This window comes from Haematobia irritans, chromosome 1 (assembly GCF_050003625.1).
Source record: "Haematobia irritans isolate KBUSLIRL chromosome 1, ASM5000362v1, whole genome shotgun sequence".
NCBI lineage: Eukaryota > Metazoa > Arthropoda > Insecta > Diptera > Muscidae > Haematobia > Haematobia irritans.
In genome coordinates, this window is record NC_134397.1 from 47,751,875 (window position 1) to 47,777,943 (window position 26,069).

The following is a 26,069-nucleotide window of genomic DNA, read 5'->3' on the forward strand; positions in this document are numbered from 1 at the left end:
CAAACACCGCTCAGAATCATTGTTTTTGGTCAAATGTGAGCTCGCGCGGCACCCTTTTTGCACAGAGCTTCCGCATATCCAAATATTGAAGAATGATATTACCAACACATTCCTTTGATATCTTTAAGGCCTCTGTTATCTCGTTCAACTTCATTTTACGGTCATTCAAAATTATTTTGTGGATTTTTTTATGTTTTCGTCGGTAACCACCTCTTTCGGGGGTCCACTGCGTTCACCGTATTCCGTGCTCATTTCACCACGCTTGAATTTTGCATACCAATCAATTATTGTTGATTTCCCTGGGGCAGAGTTCGGAAACTCATTATCAAGCCAAGTTTTTGCTTCCACCGTATTTTTTCCCCTTCAGAAAACAGTATTTTATCAAAACACGAAATTCCTTTTTTTTCCATTTTTTTTTTTTCACAATAACAAAAGTTACTTCACAAAAGACGCTCTATCTCACAAACTAATTGACTTACAGACGTCAAATTTTGACACGAATCATTTGAAGGTTGGTACTGTATAAAAATAATATGCATTTAATACTAGCGGTGCCATCTATGTGTCAGACCGGGGACTTATCAGCCAACCTGTTATAAAATGTTAACAAAATTTTCTATAGAAATAAAATTTTGACAAAATTTTTTATAGAAATAAAATGTTGACAAAATTTTCTATAGAAAGTAGAATTAGTAAGTTTACCTTGTTAGTGCAATATAAAAACGTTAATAATATCGTAAAATATAAAAAAATCTAAAATAATAAAACATTTCACTCGAAGAAAAACCTTTTTACACTGACCACCAAAATTAGATCAAAAACTTCAAAATAAAAGTTTTTAGATTTGGTATATATTTGATACAATTTTCTTAAATTGTTTTTCAATTTGACAAGAGTTATTAACGTATTTGTATCATGTTGAAATTATTAAAATTTTCTAACATTAACCAAAATTTTTTCATGGTGGGTTAGTTTTTTTTTTTCTAGATGTAGTTCGATTTTGTCTTGAACTATCGCACTCTTTTTGTTAAATGTGTAAAATAAATCCTATGTATATTTGTATCTTCCATAGTTTTGAATACTTCTTGAAATTCATTATTATCATGTTGAACAACGCTTCCATAGGGGGGGGGGGGGGGAATTAATTAAACATTTGCTCGCCTCTCATATAAATAATAAATGAGCTGTAAAAAACGGACAATGTGTAAAGTTGCCAAACTCATTAGTTAACAAATTCATTTGACTCGGATATTCAGAAAACTATGTAAATATATATGTACATAAGTAATGTAGTATGTTTGTATATTTGTATGTTTTAGTTTCATAAAATTTTTTCCTCTGAGCAGTAGAAATTTTTAAATGAACATTGCCAAATCTTTTTCGAGAATAGTAGTTGAAATCACTACTACAGTGAATCCTAAATATGCTTGAAAAAAGTTTTTTTTTTTTTGGATTGTTGATGTTGCTGTTGTTGTTGTTTGAGCAACAATTATTGTGGTTTTTGCGACACTCAAATGCTCTGCGCCAAATTGGCGGTTTTAGTTGTGAAAGCAAAACGAAGCAATTAATGGCAAAATATTGTCATTATGAGTAGTACTAGTATAAGTTTGAATTACGTTGGTATTAGTTTGTTAAGTACGCAACTATGTTTGAGGAAGAAAAGACAAAAAGGAAGGATACGAAAACTAAGAAAATATTTTTAAAACAAATAAATTTTGAAGTCTGAGTTTCAACGAGTCGAAGTTTGATCCTTATGTTGCACAGATATTAAGGAAATTTGAAAAAACAAAAAATATTATGACTTCTAGATGATCAAGGCATAAAGTTGGAAAGTAGCTCTATATACACTAAAAAAAAATTACTTGGATCCAAAGATTTTGACCTTCTTTTAAGGATTTTGGTATTGATTCCGAGCCAAAGATGCGGAAAATCAGGAAATTTTTTGGCGACCCATTTGGCTTTAAATCTGGGATCTATAAAATTAAAATTAGGATACAGATCTCATTTATCGATTGTTCATTCCATTTTTCCCGCATATTAATGAAGACATTCACGTACAAACAAATACCAGTTTAAAAATCCAAATTATGACGTATACATCGATGTACAAAATATTTTCTTAATTCAAAAAAAAAAAAAAAAACTTTAAACCAAAGATGCTAAACCCTCTAAATAAGTTTTAGCATATATTTGAAGCGTTTTTATCTTAAATCTAATAATTTAATATTTCAGTTATTTTAAGGACTATTTCTTTAAATCAAAAATATGTTTCTTTACTTTAAGTAAAATTTGCCTTAGTTTAAAGACATGCATTTTTAACGAAGGGGCGCAAATTTTCAAAATGTGTGTATTAAATTTAATGAAAAAATGTTTTGAAGCAAAGATTATAAACTTACTTTTAATTAAAATTTCATTATTTTAACCCTAGCAAGTCATCCTTATTTTTTTATACACTAACGTCATCCTTCGTCATTTTGACTACGGCTTATTTCAAGACGCCATAATTTACATCGTAAGAAAAAATGAGAACCAAAACTGAGTTTATTTTCTTATTCAATTTGTTTTTAATTAGTATAAAACAAAAAATCATAAAATTCTTGAATTAGTATTACTCAAATTTTCATTTCCCAATCGACTAAAATGCATTTTAAATCGAAAATGAAATTACGTGTCGTCATTTTGATGAAGGCTGACTGTCCAGAGTTAAAGAAATTTGTCCTTAATTGTGTGTAAATTGTGCATCCTAAAATTGAGGTTGCATAATCTTTAATATCACGTAAATATTTTTTTCAGTGTAGAGACAACATCTATTAATGGGCCAAACAAGACATATTTTCCGTGCCTATTTATTCCAGATATCGAGAAAATAGGATAAAATTTGCGTCGCTATATGACAATAGAAACAACTATATACGGTCGTAAGTTCGACCAGGCTGAATCTTTTGTACCCTCCACCATGCATTGCGCATAAATTTTTACTAACGACTGTCATCCAGAATCGAATTACTTGGGTTGCGATAATACTTGCCGATGGCAAGGACTCAAAATTTAAGTTGGCTAATGCATATAAATGCTTTATATGGGAGCTGTATCTAAATCCGAACCGATTTCTTCCAAAATCAATAGGGTTCTATTCTGACACAAATTAGGAACATGTGCCAAATTTGAAGGCAATTGGACTTAAATTGCGACCTAGACTTTGATCACAAAAATGTGTTCACAGACAGACGGTTATATCGACTCAGGGACCCACCCTGAGCATTATTGCCAAAGACACCATGTGTCTATCTCGTCTCCTTCTGGATGTTACAAACATATGCACTAACTTATGATACCCTGTTTCACATTGTGGCGCAGGGTATAAAAAAGGCCGATTAAATACGTCTATAATTCAGTTTGACAAAATTCTCTATAGAAATAAAATGTTGACAAAATGTTTTATAGGTATAAAATTTTGACAAAATTTTCTATAGAAATCAAATGTTGACAAAATTTTTTATAGAAATCAAATGTTGACAAAATTTTCAATAGAAATAAAGTTTTGACAAAATTTTATATAGAAATAAAATGTTGACATAATTTTTTATACAAATAAAATTTTGACAAAATTTTCTATAGAAATAAGACTTTGACAAAACTTTCTATAGTAATAAAACTTTGACAAAACTCTCTGTAGTAATAAAATTTTGATGTAATTTTCTATAGAAATAAAATTTTGATAAAACTTTCTATAGAAATAAAGTTTTGGTAGAATATTTTTGGCGATATGGACCAATTTTGTGTGATTGGCCATCAGCTATATATAACGCAAGACCGATATGGACCAATTTTTGCATGCTTGTTAGAGACCATATACTAACACCACGTACCAAATTTCAACCGAATCGGATGAATTTTGTTCCTCTAAGAAGCTCCGGCGCTCAAATCTGGGGATCGGTTTATATAGGAGCTATATATAATTATGGATCGATTTAGACAAATTTTTGCATGGTTTTTAGAAACTACATAGTAACACCACGTACCAAATTTCAACCGGATCGGATGAATTTTGCTCCTCCACGAGGCTCCGTAGGTCAAATATGGGGATCGGTTTAAATGGGGCATATATATAATTACTGATATTGACCAATTTTTCCATGGTTGTTAGAGACCATATACTTACTCCACGTACCAAAATTCAACCGGATCGGACGACTTTTGCTCCTCCACGAGGCTCCGGAGGTGAAATCTGGGGATAGGTTTATATGGAAGCTATATATAATTATGGACCGATATGGGCCAATTTTGGCATGGTTGTTAGAGATCATATACTAACACCACGTACCAAATTTCAACCAGATCGGATGAATTTTGCCCCTCCAAGAGGCTCCGGAGGTCAAATCTTGGGATCGGTTTATATGGAGGCTATACGTAAAAGTATTCCGATATGGCCCATTTTCAATACCACCCGACCTACATCAATAACAACAACTTGTGCCAAGTTTCAAGTCGATAGCTTGTTTCGTTCAGAAGTTAGCGTGATTTCAACAGACGGACGGAAGGAAATGCTTATATCTACTCAGAATTTCACCAAGAATATATACACTTTATGGGGTCTTACAGCAATATTTCGATGTGTTACAAACGGAATGACAAAGTTAATATACCCCCATCCTATAGGTTAGGTTAGGTGGCAGCCCGATGTATCAGGCTCACTTAGACAATTCAGTCCATTGTGATACCATATTGGTGAACTTCTCTCTTATCACTGAGTGCTGCCCGATTCTATGTTAAGCTCAATGACAAGGGACCTCCTTTTTATAGCCGAGTCCGAACGGCGTTTCTCATTGCAGTGAAACCACTTAGAGAAGCTTTGAAACCCTCAGAAATGTCACCAGCATTACTGAGGTGGGATAATCCACCGTTGAAAAACTTTCTGGTTTTCGGTCGAAGTAGGAATCGAACCCATGACCTTGTGTATGCAAGGCGGGCATGCTAACCATTGCACCACGGTGACTCCCTCTTACTCCCATCCTATGGTGGAGGGTATAAAAAGCCAGTTTTCAGAAAACTAATTTGAAACTCTATTGTGTTATCCCACTTGCTTTGGGCATCTTCAAGTCCACAACTTCACCACTATGACGTTTCGGCCACCAAGTACTGCACTAGAAACTATGGACTGATAGTTCCATGTGATACCTGCACGAGCATATATGCCCATCACTAAGATTTTCCGACCATCACTGAGATTTTCGTCTTACCTACATTAGGTTGAATCTCCACAGATACCTATAGGTCTACTGTTTACCCACGAACACATTTTCAACTAATAACTTCGGACTTACAGAAACTTCTGATACCTACAGGCCTACATGTCCATAATTGAGATTTTCCGAACTACAGTCAGCCCACTGAGATTATCTGGCTTAAAGTTCCATCACTGAGATCTTTGAGCCTATAGTTCCCCCTTTGACCTAAGAGATTACAAGTTCACCAATAGTACTTTCCGGACTAGAGTTCTACCACTGAGACTGTTCAGCCTACAGTTCCCCAAAATAAGACCATCTAACCTACAGTTTCATCACTGAGACCTATTATTTCTCCTGACTCTTACCGGTCTTCGGGAGCCATCGTGCATGTCCGCTGTACATCCAAAGAAAGACCAAGCGATGAAATATCATAACACATATATACCAAATATAATGGAAAGGTTACACGGAAAGAAGCGTTTCGAAGTTTTTTTTTTCTTTAAAGCAAATAAGAAACATAAGAGATAACAATTTTAACACTTATTTCGGATTCGTTTGATCTTAGGGAAAATACCTTAAACCAATGGAGAATGTTGTTTGTCTAAAATCCCATTTTTTTTTCTTTTTATGTATAAATATTAATAAGTTTCAAAAATTCATTAGGTTAGGTCTATTATTAAGCCGCAGTGTAAATTTAATAGACCAACACACAATAGACAAACCACAAATCCTTCTGCCCTTGGTCTACATTGGTATTATAAACGATTAGTCCAACTGAGTTCACCATTACATTTTATGTTATGCTCGCAAGGCCGTAGTTTTTGTGAGAACAAAAAGGACATTGCGCCCCAATCGGGGTAACACAAAAAATAAAGACATTCACCAGTTAGAGATTTATTCTAAAGCTAATACCAACCAACAAGGACAACATTTATACACCACAAACAGAAAACTAACAACCCCCCGAAAAAAAACCGAACAAAAACAAACAAACAACCAAAAAACCCACAAAAATAGGAAAACTCTAACAGACCGACGGATAGTAATGTCATTGTTGCTTAGGGCCACTTTCGCTTTATGAAAAAAGAAAATTTTTAAAATATACGTATGAAAGCTAAAAAAATTGTAAATACAAAACATACAAAAACATAGTATGCTCATAGTGTTCAACCCCACATTGAGTTGGGGTTATGACCCATTCATTTTAAGGGTCATATAAATTCATGCAACATGTCATTGTAACAATAGACAAACATACACAATATTTCCTTTTCAAATACCCAAAAAAAAAAAATAAAAAATAAAATAAAAAAACTATCATAAAGGATAACAAAAAAAGTCGTCTCTTAAAATTGTTTAAACTACATCATGGAGGATGTTAAATGAAGATATGTTCATTTAGAAAAAAAAAATTAAAATTTAATATTTTCTTTTCTGGGGGTTGTGAAAATTTCGCTCTCGGTTATAATAACAATCAATTACTCTGACTAGTGCTACAGGGTATTAAAAATTAGCTCAAATGTTTTCAACACCTAGAAGGAAATGACAGAGATACTTGGTGTCTTTGTCTATACACTGGAAAATGCACATCTGGCTTCAAATATCATGTCTTTACTTTAATAAGTTTGATATTGATTCCCATTCAAAAAAGAGAGGATCCGGTTGGAATTTGGTGCGTGCCTTAAGTATATACCCCGATCCAGTTGAAATTTGATAAGTGATGTCGATACAAGCTTCATCAAAACCATGCAAGCATTCCATAAACATATCGTTTCAAAATTTTATATATTGCCCCCACCATATAAACCGACCCCAAACTTTTAAATTCTGGAGCCTCATGGAGGAACAAATGTCATCCGATCAACTTTAAATTTGGCCCTCTAATTACCCCGATTTCCCAATTTCAATTCCTTGGCTTCTAGAAACTAACATTTTGCCAGATTTGGTTGAAAATGTATACCTAGGGGTATTTTAGGTACATAAATAGGTGTGCCAAATATGGTGTTTATCGGTCTAGGTTTTGGTATAACCCAGATACATAGCATTTTCACTCAAATGAAATCTTTTTCAAATAAAATGAAACCTTTTTCAAATAAAATGAAACCTCTTTCAAATCAAATGAAACCTTTTTCAAATAAAACGAAACCTTTTTCAAATCACATGAACTTTTTCAAATCAAACGAAACGTTTTCCAAATTAAGCGAAACCTTTTCCAAATCAAATAAAATTTTTCCATTTCAAATGAAACTCTTTCCATTTCAAATGAAACTTTTTCCAAATCAAATGAATCTGTAAAACCAAAGGAATTCTTTTTAATGAATGAATTTATAATTAGGCCGCAAAATTATTTTCACAGGAATTGGTATATCACTAAATGCAAAAATACACTTTTTTGAGGAATTATTTCGTTGAAGAATGATGTGTTCCTTTCTTATTTGTACACTCAACTAATGCTGAAATTATTGATTATCCAAGTCTGGAATGGAAATTTCCAAAAAATATTTAAAAAGTGTACAGATCCATTTCTCGGCAGATGTGGAATTTTTCAGCGTTATCTAAAACTCATATACGTAAAGATACAATTAGAAGACGTTAATATTTTTTTATGATTTTCCTTATTTGTTTTTTTATACCCACCACCATAGGATGGGGGGTATATTAACTTTGTCATTCCGTTTGTAACACATCGAAATATTGCTCTAAGACCCCATAAAGTATATATATTCTGGGTCGTGGTGAAATTCTGAGTCGATCTGAGCATGTCCGTCCGTCCGTCCGTCCGTCCGTCTGTTGAAATCACGCTAACTTCCGAACGAAACAAGCTATCGACTTGAAACTTGGCACAAGTAGTTGTTATTGATGTAGGTCGGATGGTATTGCAAATGGGCCATATCGGTCCACTTTTACGTATAGCCCCCATATAAACGGACCCCAAAATTTGGCTTGCGAGACCTCTAAGAGAAGCAAATTTCATCCGATCCGGCTGAAATTTGGTACATGGTGTCAGTATACGGTCTCTAACAACCATGCAAAAATTGGTCCACATCGGTCCATAATTATATATAGCCCCCATATAAACCGATCCCCCGATTTGGCTTGCGAGGCCCCTAAGAGAAGCAAATTTCATCCGATCCGGCTGAAATTTGGTACATGGTGTCAGTATACGGTCTCTAACAACCATGCAAAAATTGGTCCACATCGGTCCATAATTATATATAGCCCCCATATAAACCGATCCCCCGATTTGGCTTGCGAGGCCTCTAAGAGAAGCAAATTTCATCCGATCCGGCTGAAATTTGGTACATGGTGTTAGTATATGGTCTCGAACAACCATGCGAAAATTGGTCCACATCGGTCCATAATTATATATAGCCCCCATATAAACCGATCCCCCGATTTGGCTTGCGAGGCCTCTAAGAGAAGCAAATTTCATCCGATATGGCTGAAATTTGGTACGTGATGTTAGTATATGGTCTCTAACAACCATGCAAAAATTGGTCCACATCGGCTCATAATTATATATAGCCCCGATCACCAGATTTGACCTCCGGAACCTCTTGGAAGACCAAAATTCATCTGATTCAGTTGAAATTTGGTACGTGGTGTTAATATATGGCCTCAAACTCCCATGCAAAAATTGGTCGATATCGGTCCATAATTATATATAGGCCCCATTTTAAGATACCACAACCCAAGTAATTCGATTGTGGATGACAGTCTTTCGTAGAAGTTTCTACGCAATCCATGGTGGTGGGTACATAAGATTCGGCCTGGCCGAACTTGCGGCCGTATATACTTGTTTTTAAATGAAATCTAAAATACTGAAATATCAGAGAACATTATCATTGCTTTTTTTACTACGTATTTATACCCTCCACCATAGGATGGGGCGGTATATTAACTTTGTCATTCCGTTTGTAACACATCGAAATATTGCTTTAAGACCCCATAAAGTATATATATTCTGGGTCGTGGTGAAATTCTGAGTCGATCTAAGCATGTCCGTCCGTCTGTTGAAATCACGCTAACTTCCGAACGAAACAAGCTATCGACTTCAAACTTGGCACAAATAGTTGTCATTGATGTAGGTCGGATGATATTGCAAATGGGCCACATCCGACCACTTTTACGAATAGCCCCCATATAAACCGACGCTCAGATTTGGCTTGCAGAGCCGCTTGGGGGAGCAAAATTCATCCGATTCGGCTGAAATTTGGTACATGGTGTTAGTATTTGGTTTCTTAAAACCATGCAAAAATTGATCTACATCGGTCCATAATTATATATAGCCCCCATATAAACCGATACCCAGATTTCGCTTGCGGAGCCTCTAAGCCTCTAGGAGAAAATTTCATCCGATCCGCCTGAAATTTGTTACATGGTGTTAGTATATGGTCTCTAACAACCATGCAAAAATTGGTCCATATCGGTCCATAATTATATATAAACCCCATATAAACCGATCCCCAGATTTGGGTTGCGGAGCCTCTAAGAGAAGGAAATTTCATCCGATCCGGCTGAAATTTGGTACATTGTGTTAGTATATGGTTTCTATATAAACCAATCCCCAGATTTGGCTTGCGGAACTTCTAAGAGAAGCAAATTTCATCCGATCCGCCTGAAAATTTTTTGCAAAATCTTCTAAAACATCAAGAATTCTACCAATCTACCAAACAGTAAACAAGTAAGGAAAGTCTAAAGTCGGGCGGGGCTGACTATATTATACTCTGCACCACTTTGTAGCTCTAAATTTTCGACGCCATATCACATCCGTCAAATGTGTTGGGGGCTATATATAAATAAATACATTTCAATATCACTCGATCTGGACCGAATTTGATAGACTTCTGCAAAATCTATAGACTCAAAATTTAAGTTGGCTAATGCACTAGGGTGGAACACAATGTTAGTAAAAATATATGAGAAACATTTAAATCTGAAGCAATTTTAAGGAAACTTCGCAAAAGTTTATTTATGATTTATCACTCGATATATATGTATTAGAAGTTTAGGAAAACTAGAGTCATTTTTACAACTTTTCAACTAAGCAGTGGCGATTTTACAAGGAAAATGTTGGTATTTTGACCATTTTTGTCGAAATCAGAAAAACATATATATGAGAGCTATATCTAAATCTGAACCGATTTCAACCAAATTTGGCACGCATAGCAAAAAATTGGCCTTTTTGGTGATATGAGTGTAAATCGGGCGAAAGCTATATATGGGAGCTATATCTAAATCTGAACCGATTGCAACCAAATTTGGCACGCATAGCTACAATGCTAATTCTACTCCTTGTGCAAAATTTCAATTAAATCGGAGTAAAAGATTGGCCACTGTTGTCATATGAGTGTAAATCGGGCGAACGATATATATGGGAGCTATATCTAAATCTGAACCGATTTCAATAAAATTTTAACACTTGACTATAGTAGTAATTGTTCTTTTTGTGCATGATGTATCATCTTGTGCATGATGATATCTAAATCTGAACCGATTTCTTCCAAAATCGATAGGGTTCTATTCTAATCCAAAACACATACTTGTGCCAAATTTGAAGTCGATTGGACTAAAACTACGACTATTCAGTCCATTGTGATACCACAGTGGTGAACTTCTCTCTTATCACTGAGTGCTGCCCGATTCCATGTTAAGCTCAATGACAAGGGACCTCCTTTTTATAGCCGAGTCCGAACGGCGTTCCACATTCCAGTGAAACCACTTAGAGAAGCTTTGAAACCCTCAGAAATGTCACCAGCATTACTGAGGTGGGATAATACACCGCTGAAAAACTTTTTGGTGTTCGGTCGTAGCAGGAATCGAACCCACGACCTTGTGTATGCAAGGCGGGCATGCTAACCATTGCACCACGGTGGCGACCTAGACTTTGATTACAAAAATGTGTTCACGGACAGACGGACATGGCCATATCGACTCAGGAGCCCACCCTGAACATTTTTGCCAAAGACACCATGTGTTTATCTCGTCTCCTTCTGGGTGTTGCAAACATATGCACTAACTTATAATACCCTGTTCCACAGTGTGGCGCAGGGTATAACAATCTGCCATTTTTGGTAGACTCGTGTTCATAATTGTATATAGCCCCTATATAAAGCGACACCCATATACTGGCTCTATAATTGACGCACAAAAGTTCATATCGGTTCGTAATTGTTTCTTTCCAATATATACCTGTCAATAACTAAATATATATATTACGTATTTAATCGATTTTTTTTTTGTTTAATTTAGAAGGATGATGTTAAGAAATTTTAAGATGCCTTGCCATCGGCCGCAACCAGAGTAATTCAATTGTGGATGACCGTCTTTAGTAGAAGTTTCTACGCAATCCATAGTGGAGGGTACATAAGATTCGGCCTGGCCGAACTTACGGCCGTATATACTTGTTTCAATGTAGTCAGATATAAAAAATCATGGTTTATTGACTATTTGACGGCCATTTTCATGTAGCTCCGTTAGGCTTTAACTCCCAGTTAACAGAAAGTAAATTGCAAATATCTTCTCTCCGGTTAACATTAACTGAAAAATGTTCGGCAGTTCAGTTCCTAACTGGGATATGGAATATACATGCAAGATGGCAGCTATGTCCATAATACGGTTTAAAATTTCGTTAATTAACGGAGCTCTAACGGAGCTTCATGAAAATGGGGATGAATATTATTGATTTATTTCCCATTTTTAAGGACAAATTAACATTTGTTCTACTGAATTTCCATGTTTTAGAGACAATCGCACGACAATATTTTTTCCATTCTAAATGCTTCTCAAAGTGATTTGCTACAAATGGTACACATGCCATAAAATTCTATGTCCGCTTCAATCATGAAATTAATTGATCCAATTCGTATTCAATAGAACACGTTTTAAACAATTTATACCCAAGTTCAGGGTGTCTATAGGAATCGTGTGGACTTACAATAACTATATTAATTTCTGGCGTTCCTTTCATGTCACGCTCGGGAATTTTTTATTCCACACATTGGCCATATACTTGGCCTTTGTTGTGTCTGCTTTTTTGGTTTAAGCATATATTTGATGTGAAATACTCGTAGTTGTTACTGAAGCGCATACATACAAACATTCCCTCTTACAATAATATGAACACTCAAGAAGGCGTCTTTAAGACGCCAACACTTTCTATTGTATTACAGTAACAGTAACAAGTTTATAACAGAAAGAGTCAAAAACACCAATTTAAGTGTAAAAAAAAATGAACAAACAAACAATACTATCTAAGAGTAAACATTTGAACTACTTCTACGAGGATATTGTGGTAATCTTCTTTAAGAGGCAAATTTATTTTTTATTAATATAAATCTACAATTTCAAATATTATGTTATGAGTGTCGGAATGAATCAATTTGTTTTGAAGAACATTTTTTTGAAATATCAAAGGAATGATACTATTACGAAATGTAAAGAATATTTGATGATTGTAAAGTTTAGCCAATTTTATATAATCTACAATTTAGGGTAATTTTAAGTTTCTTTAGCCATATATGTGTAAGTCTCAGTTCTAGTTCCTATTGTGAAAGATTATACAACCTAGATTAGATAAGAACATACAATTTACACAATATTGAAGACAATTACTTACAAAACAAGTAAATACGGCTGAATGTTCGGCCAAGCCGAATCATATCTACCCTCCACCATGGAAAGTTCTACTGTCATCCACAATCGTATATAATAGGCAAGAAAAAGGAGTCTACAAGTAATTATAAATGGCTTCAGCTATTACAGAGCCAAATTTCAACCGCACCGGATGAAATTTTGCTCCTCCATGAGAATCCTGAAGTCAAATTTGGGAGTCGTTTTATATGGGGGCTATCCATTATGATGAACGGAAATGGACAAATTTTTGCACGGCTGTTAGAGGGTAAACTTATTTTGTGTATCGATCCATGGTTTTATTCGATGTTCCTAAAATTGGAAATCTAGAGGTACGAGTAACATAGTTATAGTGGCAGCCCGATATTTCAGGCTCACTTAGACTATTCAGTCCATTGTGATACCACAATGGTGAACTTCTCTCTCTCTCTTTTCACTGAGTGCTGCCCGATTCTACTGAGAGGGGATGCAAACTATTGCACAACGGTGGCTCCTTTTGGGTCCATAAATAAGTGTGCCGTAGATGTTGTGCATCGGTTGAACTTTCGTAGCCCCCATACGGCCCCATATCCTGATTTGCTTCTTGAGCTTCTGGCTACCGCAAATTTTATCATATTTGCCTGAAAGAGTAGCCAATATGATGTGTATCGGTATATGGTTTTGTATAACTCCCATACAGACAGATCTTCCGATTTGACTTACGACGAAGAATTTTTAAAGGAAGCAATTATATTTGATTCATGATGGTGAGTATTTAAGATTCAGACCCGGCGAGCTTAAGTCCATTTATACCATTTATTTATTTGCCTGAAATTGTAGCGAATATTATGTGTATCGGTTTATGGTTTTGTATCCCTCCCATACAGACCAATCTTCCGATTTGACCTACGATGAAGAATTTTCAAAGGAAGCAATTATATTTGATTCATGGTGGTGAGTATTTAAGATTCAGCCCCGCCGAGCTTAAGTGCATTTATACTAGTTTTGTGTAACATACACTAACCTACAATTTAGAAGATAATGTTAAAAAGTTTTAAAACACCACAACCCAAGCAGTTCGATTGTGGATGACAGTATTTAGTAGAATTTTCCACGCAATCCATTGCGGAGGGTACATTCAACCTTGCTAAGACCCATATAAACTTTTTTGTAGATCCACATTTTCGATACCATATCAAATCTATCAAATGTATTGGGTGCTATATATAAAGTTTATGTTCCCATATAACAGGTTGGCTGATAAGTCCCCGGTCTGAAGCATAGATGGCATCGCTAGTATTAAATGCATATTATTTTTATATAGTACAAACCTTCAAATGATTCGTGTCACAATTTGACGTATGTAAGTCGGTTAGTTTGTGGGATAGAGCGTCTTTTGTGAAACAACTTTTTTTATTGTGAAAAACATGAAAAAAAGGAATTTCGTGTTTTGATAAAATATGTTACTGTTTTCTGAAGTTAAAAAATACGGTGGAAGCAAAAACTTGGCTGATAATGAGTTTCCGGACTCTGCCGCAGGGAAATCAACAATAATTGATTGGTATGCAAAATTCAAGCGTGGTGAAATGAGCACGGAGGACGGTGAACGCAGTGAACGCCCGAAAGAGGTGGTTACCGACGAAAACATCAAAAAAATCCACAAAATGATTTTGAATGACCGTAAATTGAAGTTGATCAGGATAGCAGAGGCCTTAAAGATATCAAAGGAACGTGTTGGTCATATCATTCATCAATATTTGGATATGCGGAAGCTCTGTGCAAAATGGTTGCCGCGCGAGCACACATTTGACCAAAAACAACAACGTGTTGATGATTCTGAGCGGTGTTTGCAGCTGTTTATTCGTAATACACCCGTCGATATGTGACAATGGATGAAACATGGCTCCATCACTACACTCCTGAATCCAATCGACAGTCGGCTGAGTGGACAGCGACCGGTGAACCGTCTCCGAAGCTTGGAAAGACTCAAAAGTCCGCTGGCAAAGTAATGGCCTCTGTTTTTATACCCACCACCATAGAATGGTGACCGGGGTATAATAAGTTTGTCACTCCGTTTGTAACACATCGAAATATCGATTTCCGACTATATAAAGTATATATATTCTTGATCAGGGAGAAATTCTAAGACGATATAACGATGTCCGTCTGTCCGTCTGTCTGTCTGTCTGTTGTAATCACGCTACAGTCTTCAATAATGAAGCAATCGTGCTGAAATTTTGCACAAACTCGTCTTTTGTCTGCAGGCAGGTCAAGTTCGAAGATGGGCTATATCGGTCCATGTTTTGGTATGGTCCCCATATAAAACGACCTCCCGATTTGGGGTTTGGGCTTATAGAAACCGTAGTTTTTATCCAATTTGTCTGAAATTGGAAATCTAGAGGTATTGTAGGACCACAATTATGTGTGCCAAAAATTGTGAGTATCGGTCCATATTTTGGTATAGACCCCATATAGACCGATCTCCCGATTTTACTCTTGGGCTTATAGAAACCGCAGGTTTTATTCAATTTACCTGAAATTCGAAATCTAGAGGTATTGTAGGACCACAAATACGTGCGCCAAAAATTGTGAGTATCGGTCCATGTTTTGGTATGGTCCCCATATAAAACGACCGCCCGATTTGGGGTCTTGGGTTTATAGAAACCGTAGTTTTTATCCAATTTGTCTGAAATTGGAAATCTAGAGGTATTTTAGGACCATAAAGAGGTGTGCCGAAAATGGTGGGTATCGGTCCATATTTTCGTATAGCCTCCATATAGACCGATTTCCCGATTTTACTTCTTGGGCTTCTAGAATCCGAAGTTTTTATCCTAGTTGCCTGAAATTGGAAATCTAGAGGTATTTTCGGGTCATAAAGAGGTATGCCGAAAACGGTGAGTATCGGTCCATATTTTAGTATAGCCCCCATAAGAACGATCTCCCGATTTAACTCCTTGGGTTTCTAGAAACCGTAGTTTTTATCTGATTTGCCTGAACTTGTAAATATTCTGATATTTTAGGCTCACAAAAACGTGTATCGGATTAAGTTTTTATCGGTCCATTTGATAATGCCTCCATATAGACCGACTTCACTTCTTGACGGTGTAGAAGGCGCACTGATCATGAAAATTGCTTGAAACTCAATTTAAAATTTCCAGATTTTACTTCTACAGATTTAAGATTTCAAATCAAAACGTTATAATTTTCTTGCACACTTACAAGAAATGTTAATGATTCCTCTAAAACTCAAACAAAAATGGTTCTTATAAATCCAGAATCTGATATAGTCCTCATAGGTGAAATCTTTAAATTTATCTTCGGGAAGTGTCCTCAAGTCCTCAAGCCCTCCTGAAATTTCAAAGGAACCCCTAATATTTGGTTCATGGTGGTGGGTATTTAAGATTCGGCCCGGCCGAACTTACTGCTGTATATACTTGTGTGGGATGCGCATGGAATAATTTTTATCGATTAACTTGAGAAGGGAAAAACCATCAACAGTGACTATTATATGGCGTTATTAGAACGTTTGAAGGTCAAAATCGCGGCAAAACGGCCCCATATGAAGAAGAAAAATATGTTGTTCAACCAAGACAAGGCACCGTGCCACAAGTCATTAAGAACGATGGCAAAAATTCATGAATTGGGCTTCGAATTGCTTCCCCACCCACCGTATTCTCCAGATCTAACCACCAGCGACTTTCTCAGATGTTCTCAGACCTCAAAAGGATGCTCGCGGGGAAAAAATTTGGCTGCAATGAAAAGGTGATCGCCGAAACTGAGGCATATTTTGAGGCAAAACCGAACTATTCTGACCCAAAACAGGAACATGTGCCAAATTTGAAGGCGATTGGAATTAAACTGCGCCCTAGACTTTCATCACAAAAATCTGTTCACAGACAGACGGACGGACGGACATGGCTAGATCGACTCAGGGATCCACCCTGAGCATTATTGCCAAACACAGCATGTGTCTATCTCGTCTCCTCCTGGGTGTTGCAAACATATGCACTAACTTTTAATACCATGTCCCACAGTGTGGCGCTGGGTATAAATATGGGAAACATTTAAATCTGAGGCGGTTTTTAGGCAACTTTGCAAAAGTGTAACATATTTATGATTTATCGGTTGATAGATATGTATTAGAAGTATAGGAAATTTGGAGTCGTTTTTACAAGTTTTCGACCTATCAGTGACGTTTTTACAAGGAAAATGTGGGTATTTTGGCCAATTTTGCCTAAATCAGAAAACAACATATATATGGAAGCTATATCTAAATCTCGACCGCTTTCAACCAAATATGGTACGCGTATTTACAATGTTATTTCTACTCCCTGTGCAAAAATTTCACGTAAATCGGATTACACGTTTGACCTCTGTTGTCATATGAGTGCATATCGGACGATAGATGTATATGGGAGCTATATCTAAATATGAACCGATTGCAGCCAAATTTGGCGTGCATAGCTGGAATATTAATTCTACTATCTGCGCAAAATTTCAATTAAATCGGATTAGAAATTTGACCTCTGGGTTCACATGCGTTTAAATCGGACGAAAGATATATATTGGAGCTATATCTAAATCTGAACCGATTTCAACCAAAATTGGCATGTATATCGAGAACATTAATTCTACTCCCTGTACAAAATATAAAGCAAATCAGGGCAAACTTTTAGCTTCTGGGGTCATATAAGTTCATATTGGGTGAAAGATATATATGGGAGCTATATCTAAATCTGAACCGATTTCTTCCAAAATCAATAGGCTTCTGACCACAAAACATACTTGTGCCAAATTTTAAGTCGATTGGACTTAAATTGCGACCTAGACTTTTATCACAAAAATGTGTTCACAGACAGACGGACGGACGGACATGGCTAGATCGACTCAGGCACCCTGAGCAATATTGCCAGAGACACCATATGTCTATCTCGTGTCCTTCTGGGTGTTGCAAACATATGCACTAACTTATAATACCCTGTTCCACAGTGTGGTGCAGGGTATAAAAACATTCAATCGTTTATCCCCTAAATGATTTTTTTTTTTTCAAAACCAAAATAACACCTCTTATTGGAAAATAATTTAGTGTTGCAAACGTGGCTGTGGTGACAATTTGGCAATGATTGATTTTAATTGTAAATACCATACCTTTTATTTATTATGAAATTAACACTCGGTCATTTATCCCTAAAACACAACTACTACTTTCAATATCAAAATAACACCTTTTATTGGAAATCCCATCTTTGTATAGCTTTCAAGAGAGCTGCTCCGTAGTGTGTTTGCCCAAGAACACACGCAGTGTGAATGTACTTTAGTGTCACTGAATGTATGTGTGAGTATTGTTGTTAATCATCTCTCACAGTAGTTTTTATGCTCGACACACGAAGCTGCATTATTGCATCTCTTGAAAAAAATCTTCTGTAAAATCTCCCTAGAAGTATGCTACAACTTCTTTATCAATCTAAAGACCTCTCGTATGTGACCACACTCAACAGCACACACACTCTCGCAGGCACTTGTTATCTTTGCTCTATCTTTTTTTTTTTTTGGTGAGCAAGTGGATATGTGTCTATGCTCGTGAGTGCGTGTGCATTAGCCTGCATGTGATATCTCTAAGTAAGGGTGGTGCCAGTGCGAATATTCATTCAATGTGACCATAGAAACGTGTCTGCAAGTTTTTCATGGGGAGCTGTGTGTCTGGATGCTTACTGCTGGCGCTGGTGCTTCTACTATGACAAGCAAAATTGTTTGTTTTCCACAACAATGTCAACAATGATAGCAACAAAAACAACATCAACATTATCAAAAACTACGATGATAACACCCGGAGTGGCAACAAGGCCACACACAATGGGCAACCAACTGAGAAAATGTTGTGGTGCCACCAACACCAACATACGTCTGCTCGTCTCTCTCTCTCTCTCTCTCTCTCTTTGTGTCTCTCTATTTGTCTTCTACATCAATTAGAGATTGGAATTTATTTCATTAAATTTACGACAATTCTCAAGTAAATTTATTCATTCATTCATTTATTCACTTACCTGATGATACCACCTTCATGGCATTCAATTTTAACATCACTGCTACCACCATATAACTTCCTCCTTCATCTCATTTGTGGTGAATGAGAGTACCTTACAGATGGTTGATTTGATAAATTAGAAAATTGAGGGCGTCTTTCATTAAAATAAATCCATAAATAATTAGAAACCAAAAATTAATGGTCTCAGCCAAGGTCGAAGGAGATGTGAAGGATAGTTAAATGATGGAGGGAATAAATTTGGAGGAGTTAAATTTATAGTCTTTGTTGGCAAGCAATAAAATCGAAAAGAATTTAAGAAATATATTTGGAAATGGAAAGCTGATACTGGCTATGCATTATAATGAAGTTAGCAATGACCAAATGTCTGTGTCATTGCCACATGGGAAAACGTGGCAATTTATTGTGTCCATTTTTAGGTTCGCATTTTGTTTATTGGTGTCTAAGCTAAATTATATTTTTTGCCTTGCATGTGTATATGAAAAGGCAGTAAAAAACCATCCAGACTGAGATGGTTTTGAGATATTTCAAGTCGACTTAGACATTTGCTTGGAAAAAGATATGTATGTATGTGGCTCCACAGTAACGTCTAATAATGGCCATACAAAATAGCCTTTTCGTGTGTTATGCTTTGTATTTTATGACATAGAAATTCTTTTTGCGCAATTTTATTATTGAGGCCAATGACTTTTGTAAGCAAGAGTACACTAAAGGAAGAGTTTACTATTTTGAGGACCGAAATCTTAGACAAACGAAGTTTTCTTTTGACTCTACAAAAGTTTCTTTAAAATCGATCAAAAAAGTTTAGAGATAATCGCTGCAATGCTTGTTTAACTTTTGATTTTATTTGCTCTTAAAGCAAATAGAGTACGATAAAGGGGAATTTTGTTTGTCCAAGATTTCGTTCCGGATAAAAATATTTTATATTTTATTTTATCAGACTGGTTGAAAATCAGTTGCTCTAACGAAAGGTATAATTCAGAGTTGCGATTTGTTTCCTTGTTTATATGGTGGCTATATATATAATAATGGACCGATATGTACTAATTTTTGTCTGGTTTCTTGAGTGTATATAAATAAATCTGAAGATCGGTTAGCTAGGCTAGGTTAGCTAAGTAGATCGGGGGTTAGGTTAGGTTAGGTAGCCCGATATTTCAGGCTCACTTAGACTATTCAGTCCATTGTGATACCACAGCGCTATGGGCGGAAATCGCAAAACAGCGGCAAAAAGTCATATTTTCAAAATGAAAAATTATTAGATGTTCCAATCGAAATTACTATAGAACATATTGGAAAGTACAAATCGAAAGTTAATTTGAAACTTGGCAACCCTGTTCAGAAGAAAAAAGCTGCCAATGTTTACCAAAATGTATGCAAGTTGCGTGTAATCAAGAAGAGCAAAAAATTAAAAATTTCACGCTTAATTTATAAATTTTTAAATAAAAGTGAAAAAAAAAAGAAAACTTTTAAAAGTGGATTCTAAGAGGAGGATTAGTAGTTTAAGATGTTGTAAACACTTTAAAAAATATTCTTGTTTTCAACTTGAATTTGTGGATTCAACAGTGCTATTATATGTGCAAATTTTAGTACATACGTTTATTTGCGAGGAATAGAACTAGAAATGTTAACGATTGTTAATGAAAATCTTTGCTTATCATTGTCCGTGAGGAAGTATACTTTTACGTGCTGTAAAGTTTGTCTGCCCAAACATGCCCATACTAAAATAAATGTTATTTTTCTAGGAAATAGTGATTATACAAATAGCGAATTATTCTCATTTTGTCTGAAAAACAAAAAAGATAAAAATGCTATATTTTCTTTTTGGAAAAGTAAAATACCGCATAAAATCAACGAAGAATTAAGCAAATTAATTAAACTACATATAAGTACATCAAAAGGAAGTGTGTAAGCAACAAGATAACCAAAATAAGGGTCCTATGGCCAAAATTGGGAAAATTGAGCGATACGCGATATGGGAGTTATATCTAAATCTGAACCGATTTCGATGATGGTATAGTTATTACTACAGAAGATTGCATTCTTTCTTTCTTAATAAGGAAAATAAGCAAGTATAAATTAAACTCCATCTATGAGTATACGTATTCCATAGTATTCCAAGTGAAATTAGAATTTCGACCCCTCTATAGTAACGCACCTGGAATAAGGGGGATTGACTCCCTTTTTGTTGGTAACATTTGATTTTGATAAGAAATATCATGTTTGAAGATACTAGATTGATTGTAAATAATTTCTGCCGCAAATTTTAAATTTCCGCCCATAGTGCATAGTGGTGAACTTCTTTCTTATCACTGAGTGCTGCCCGATTCTATATAAAGCTCAATGACAAGGGACCTTCTTTTTATAGCCGAGTCCGAACGGCTATAAAAAGGAGGCTATAAAAAGTAGATTTGCTATGTGATTTCATTCACATTAGCATGTTCGCCTTGCATACATAGGGTCGTGGGTTCAAACCCAGTTCCGACACAACACCAAAGAGTTTTTAAACGTTGGATTATGTCCTCTTAGTGACGCTGGTGATATTTCTGGGTCTTTCAAAAGCTTCTCTAAGTGGTTTCACCTCAATGTGGAACGCCTTTCGGACTCGCTGTTCGGACTCGCCGTTCGGACTCGACTATAACAATGAGGTCCCTTGTCATTGAGCTATGGTGGGTGATATGAAAATCATGGGATACAAACCGTTACCATATTAACCATGCCGTAGTTAGGTTTGGTAAAGTGGCAGGCTCACTTAGACTATTCACTTCATTGTCATACCACAGTAGTGAAACATACTTGGAATAAAAAAATCTAGAAGAATTATAAAAATATACTAAAACATAATTTTTTTTATTCAACATAAGATAATTTAGCACTAGGGTTTTCTTTTCCCGGACTTTTTGCATTCCCGGGAAAGCGGGAATTTTTTTCGAATTTCCCGGGATCCCGATCAAAGGGAAACCTGCTTTGATGTGGAATACACAAAAAAGAAATTGCGTAGTTAACTTAATTTTATTGGAAAAAATTTATTATAATATGTAGTTAAATTTTATTATTTTTTTCTATGGCAATAAAATTTTGGTAGATTATTTTTGGCTCGAGTGGCAACCGTGATTTTTCTGTGATTGGGAATCGTTTATATGGGGCTATATAACTATAGATCGACACGAACCAATTTTGGCATGGTTGTTATCGGCCATATACTAGCGCAATGTATCAAATTTCAATCGGATCGGATAAATTTTGCTCCTCCAAGAGGCTCCGGAGGTAAAATCTGGGGACCGGTTTATATGGGGGCTATATATAATTATGCACAGAAAAAAAAGTGTCTCGTAAATTTAAGAAAATTTTTACAATAATTTATTACAAGAATTTTCCAGAATTTTAGTTCATTTTTCGCATCTTCAACGAAAATTAACTACTCGGAAGGAAATTTTACAAATTCTAAGTAGCAATCGTTTAGTTCATGGCCTACAAAATACGATGAAAATTTCCTTAAAAAATTTCTTAACTGGTAGTTAAAAATTCGTTTGTCATGCTATAAAACTACTTGTGAAATGTAAAGTATTTTGTAAATAATAAGTGCAATTTACTATAAGATTTTTTTGTATGAGAAAATATTTTTTTACGAAAAATGAACTTGAAAGTGGATAGCAATTTCTTACTGACAATTCCTATAGTTAATAACTGTTGGTAAAAAATTACCCAATGAAATATTTTTAGTTCACATGTAATTAAATTTATAGACATTTTCGTCAAAAATGGTAGATAACATTTCTTGAAAATTTTGCAAATTTTAAGTTAAACGTTTCATCGTTCATAAACTGGTGTGCCTTTACGAATATTATTCTTAGAGTAAATTGTCAGCAGATGCGATGAACTAATGCATAGTACAGAGATCTTTATCGGCATAGTGGAATGTGATTAATGTAAAGATGATGTTACTTGAGTTTTGTTGTGTATACATGAGCGTGGGGTTATTTTTATTTTTGTTCATTTAGTGGTTTGTGTGTGTGTGTGTTTGTTATTCGCGGATGGTTTATTTGGCTGGATGAGGTGTCGTTTTCAATAAAGGCACATGTGTTTTTGTTGTTGTAGGAATGTTGTGGCTTTGCTTGGTTTTGTTTGGCATGCTTCAGTTGTATAGTTGGCGTTGGCGTGGGCTGTTGCATCTTTTAAGTAGGTATGCAACAAGGGAGTATAAAGGCATGGAATATTTTGGATTTTTGAGACATATATTGGTGTTTGTTTATTAAACCTTTTAAATGAAAGTTATTAATATTTTATCGGTAGTTTAGAAAAAAGTTATTACGAATATTTAGGAAAATATGTTGAAATTGAAAGTGTATTGAAATTTTTATTATTCTATGTAAAAAATTAATATTCAATTCCAGATGAATTTGGAAAATTTTGGTTATATCTCAGCGTATAGTTTATTCATAAATTGGTAAGTATTTTTTTAATATGACTTTCTTTTAAAAATAATATTTTTTATGTATATTATTATTTGTTAATTAATTAAACAATATTTAATTTCAGAGCAACTCCAGATGGATTCGAACAAATAAAAAATAGAGAATTGGTAAGTTTTCTTTTAAAAATTGGCTTTATTTTAACTAGAATATTTACGTTTTTGTGACCTTTTTATCATCAAAATTACAGGTTTTTAATGCCTTATTTCTATTTCTTTAATCAAATTTTTTGGAAACCAATGTAATATTTTTAATGTAAAAACAAATATTTAATTTCAGAATAACCCCTTAAACATTTGGACAAATTTTTAGTACTCCTTTGCCTGTAATTTAATAGTGAATTGGTAAGGATTCTTTAACTTTCTTTTAGCCCTGGACAGTCATCCTTATTTTTTGTACATAAACGTCAGCCTTCGTCATTTTGACTACGGCTCATTTCAAGACGCTAAAATTTTCATCGTGAGCGAAAAAGTGAACCAAACTTGAGTTTATTTTCTTATTCAATTTGGTTTTAAGTAGTATAAAACAAAAATTCATAAAACGGTCGAATTAGTATAACTTAAATTTACCATTTCCCAATAGACTAAAATGCATTTTAAATCGAAAATGAAATTACGTGTCGTCATTTTGACGAATGATGACTGTCTACGGTTATCAAGAATATTTGGTTTTTAATGCATATTATTATTTTTTTTCATTAGATTTTTTGAAACTTATTTAATAATTTTATTTAATTTCAGAGTAACCCAAATAAATTTGGACAACTTTTTGTATTTCCCCTCAGCGTACAATTTAATAGAGAATTGGTAAGTTCTATATTAAAACTTTGGCTTTCTTTCAACTAGAATATTTATTTTTTATATCCTTCACATCGATAAAAACACAGTTTTATGAGTTTATTTAGAATACTTCGTTATTTCTCTAATTGTTTCAGGTACAAATTTTATCAGATACGTTTTCCAAAGAAAAGTTGAATTCTTTACACCATTTGATAAAATGCCCCAAATATGGTAAGTTACAAGCTAAAATGAAGAATTAAAAATTATATTTCATTACATGGTGTTAATTTTTAAAAATTTTCATTTTTGTTTCCATTTTTTCCAGCAAGATATGTGAAAAAACTACCTACGATGAATAAAAAAAGGATAAGTCAAAATGTCCAAACAGCGGGTTCAAATGAACTACTCTCTGTTCCACGTGGTCATAATTTTTATTCACAAAAAACATTGTATTAAGAACTTTCATCATAAGTTTTTATAATAAAGTACTTTTGCTTAAAGAAAGTTTAATTTTAATGTATGAAAATTTTCATAATAGTAAAACAGTTTGTTGTTCCTTTAATTATTTAATTTCTCTGTACTGTGGAATGATTGATTTAAAAATAGTTTAGTCGTCGACATTTTAAAGAGACTGTTAACCAATTTTTATTATCGGGTTTCCCACAAAATAAGCAAGTAAACCAAAATAATACTGACTTTTTAACTTGGTAGGGGTATATAATTCTTATGGTGTTGTAAAAATGAACTAATCTACAATGTTATAGATGAACTAAAATTTAAGAAAATTATAAACTATACAACTTGAAAAAAATCTTAAGGGCTAAATCATGGTCAATATTACTACAGTTTAGTTCATTTTGCAATGGAAAAGGGTTCACTGTTTTTTCAGTGTGGACCAATAAAGACCAATTTTTGCATGGTTATTAAAGACCATAAACTGACACCATGTACCAAATTTCAGCCAGATCGGATGAATTTTGCTTCTTCAAGAGGCTCCGGTGGTAAAATCTGGTGATCGGTTTATATGGCGGCTATATATAATTCTGGGCCGATATGGGCGAATTTTTACGTGTTTGTTAGAGACCATATACTAACACCATGTACCTAATTTCAGCCAGATCGGATGAAATATGCTTCTCTAATCGGCTCCGCAAGCCAAATCTTGGGGTCCGTCTATATGGGGGCTATACATAAAAGTGAACCGATATGACCCATTTTCAATACCATCCAATCTACATCAATAGCAACTACTTGTGCCTAGTTTCAAGTCGATAACTTGTTTCGTTCGGAAGTTAGCGTGATTTCAACAAACGGACGGACGGACATGCTTAGATCGACTCAGAATCTCACCACGAATCAGAATATATATACTTTACGGGGACTTAGAGCAATATTTCGATGGTACAGGGTGTTTTGTTTTGTGTACAAGGACGAACTATTGAATTTGGAAGAAATCGCATCAACTTTAGATATAGCTCCCATATACATGAATCGTCCGAAATTTGGCACAAAGTAATCTTTTTCATCATCCTTCAAGTATGCAAAATTTCATCGAAGTCGGTTCAGATTTAGATATAGCTTCCATATATGTATCCCGCGATTTTCACAAATCTGGCCATAAAACCATTACTTATTACCCGATCTTACTCAAATTTAGCAAAAAGTAACCTTCCGTAGTATCAACCAAATCGGCGAAATATCATCTAAATCGGTTCAGATTTAGATATAGCTCCCATACATGTATCGCCCGATTTAAAAAAAATTGCCCTAATAAACATATTTTTTACCAAAATATCCTTATTTACTACCCGATATTACTAAAATTTAGCACAAGATAACTTTCTATTGTATCAATTAAACCTGCCAAATATTATCATAATCGGTTCAGATTTAGATATAGCTCCCACATATATGGATAACACGATTTTGAAAAGTTGCC

The 26,069-nt window shown here is 34.8% G+C and overlaps 1 long non-coding RNA gene across 1 annotated transcript; it reads left to right on the forward strand.

The window, feature by feature from the left end:
• The first annotated feature begins 24,290 nt into the window (after window positions 1-24,290).
• Window positions 24,291-24,640, forward strand: LOC142239558 (uncharacterized). Its single transcript, XR_012723066.1, has 2 exons — window positions 24,291-24,361; window positions 24,456-24,640. It is a non-coding gene; the product is annotated as an uncharacterized LOC142239558 (long non-coding RNA).
• The last annotated feature ends 1,429 nt before the right edge of the window (window positions 24,641-26,069 follow it).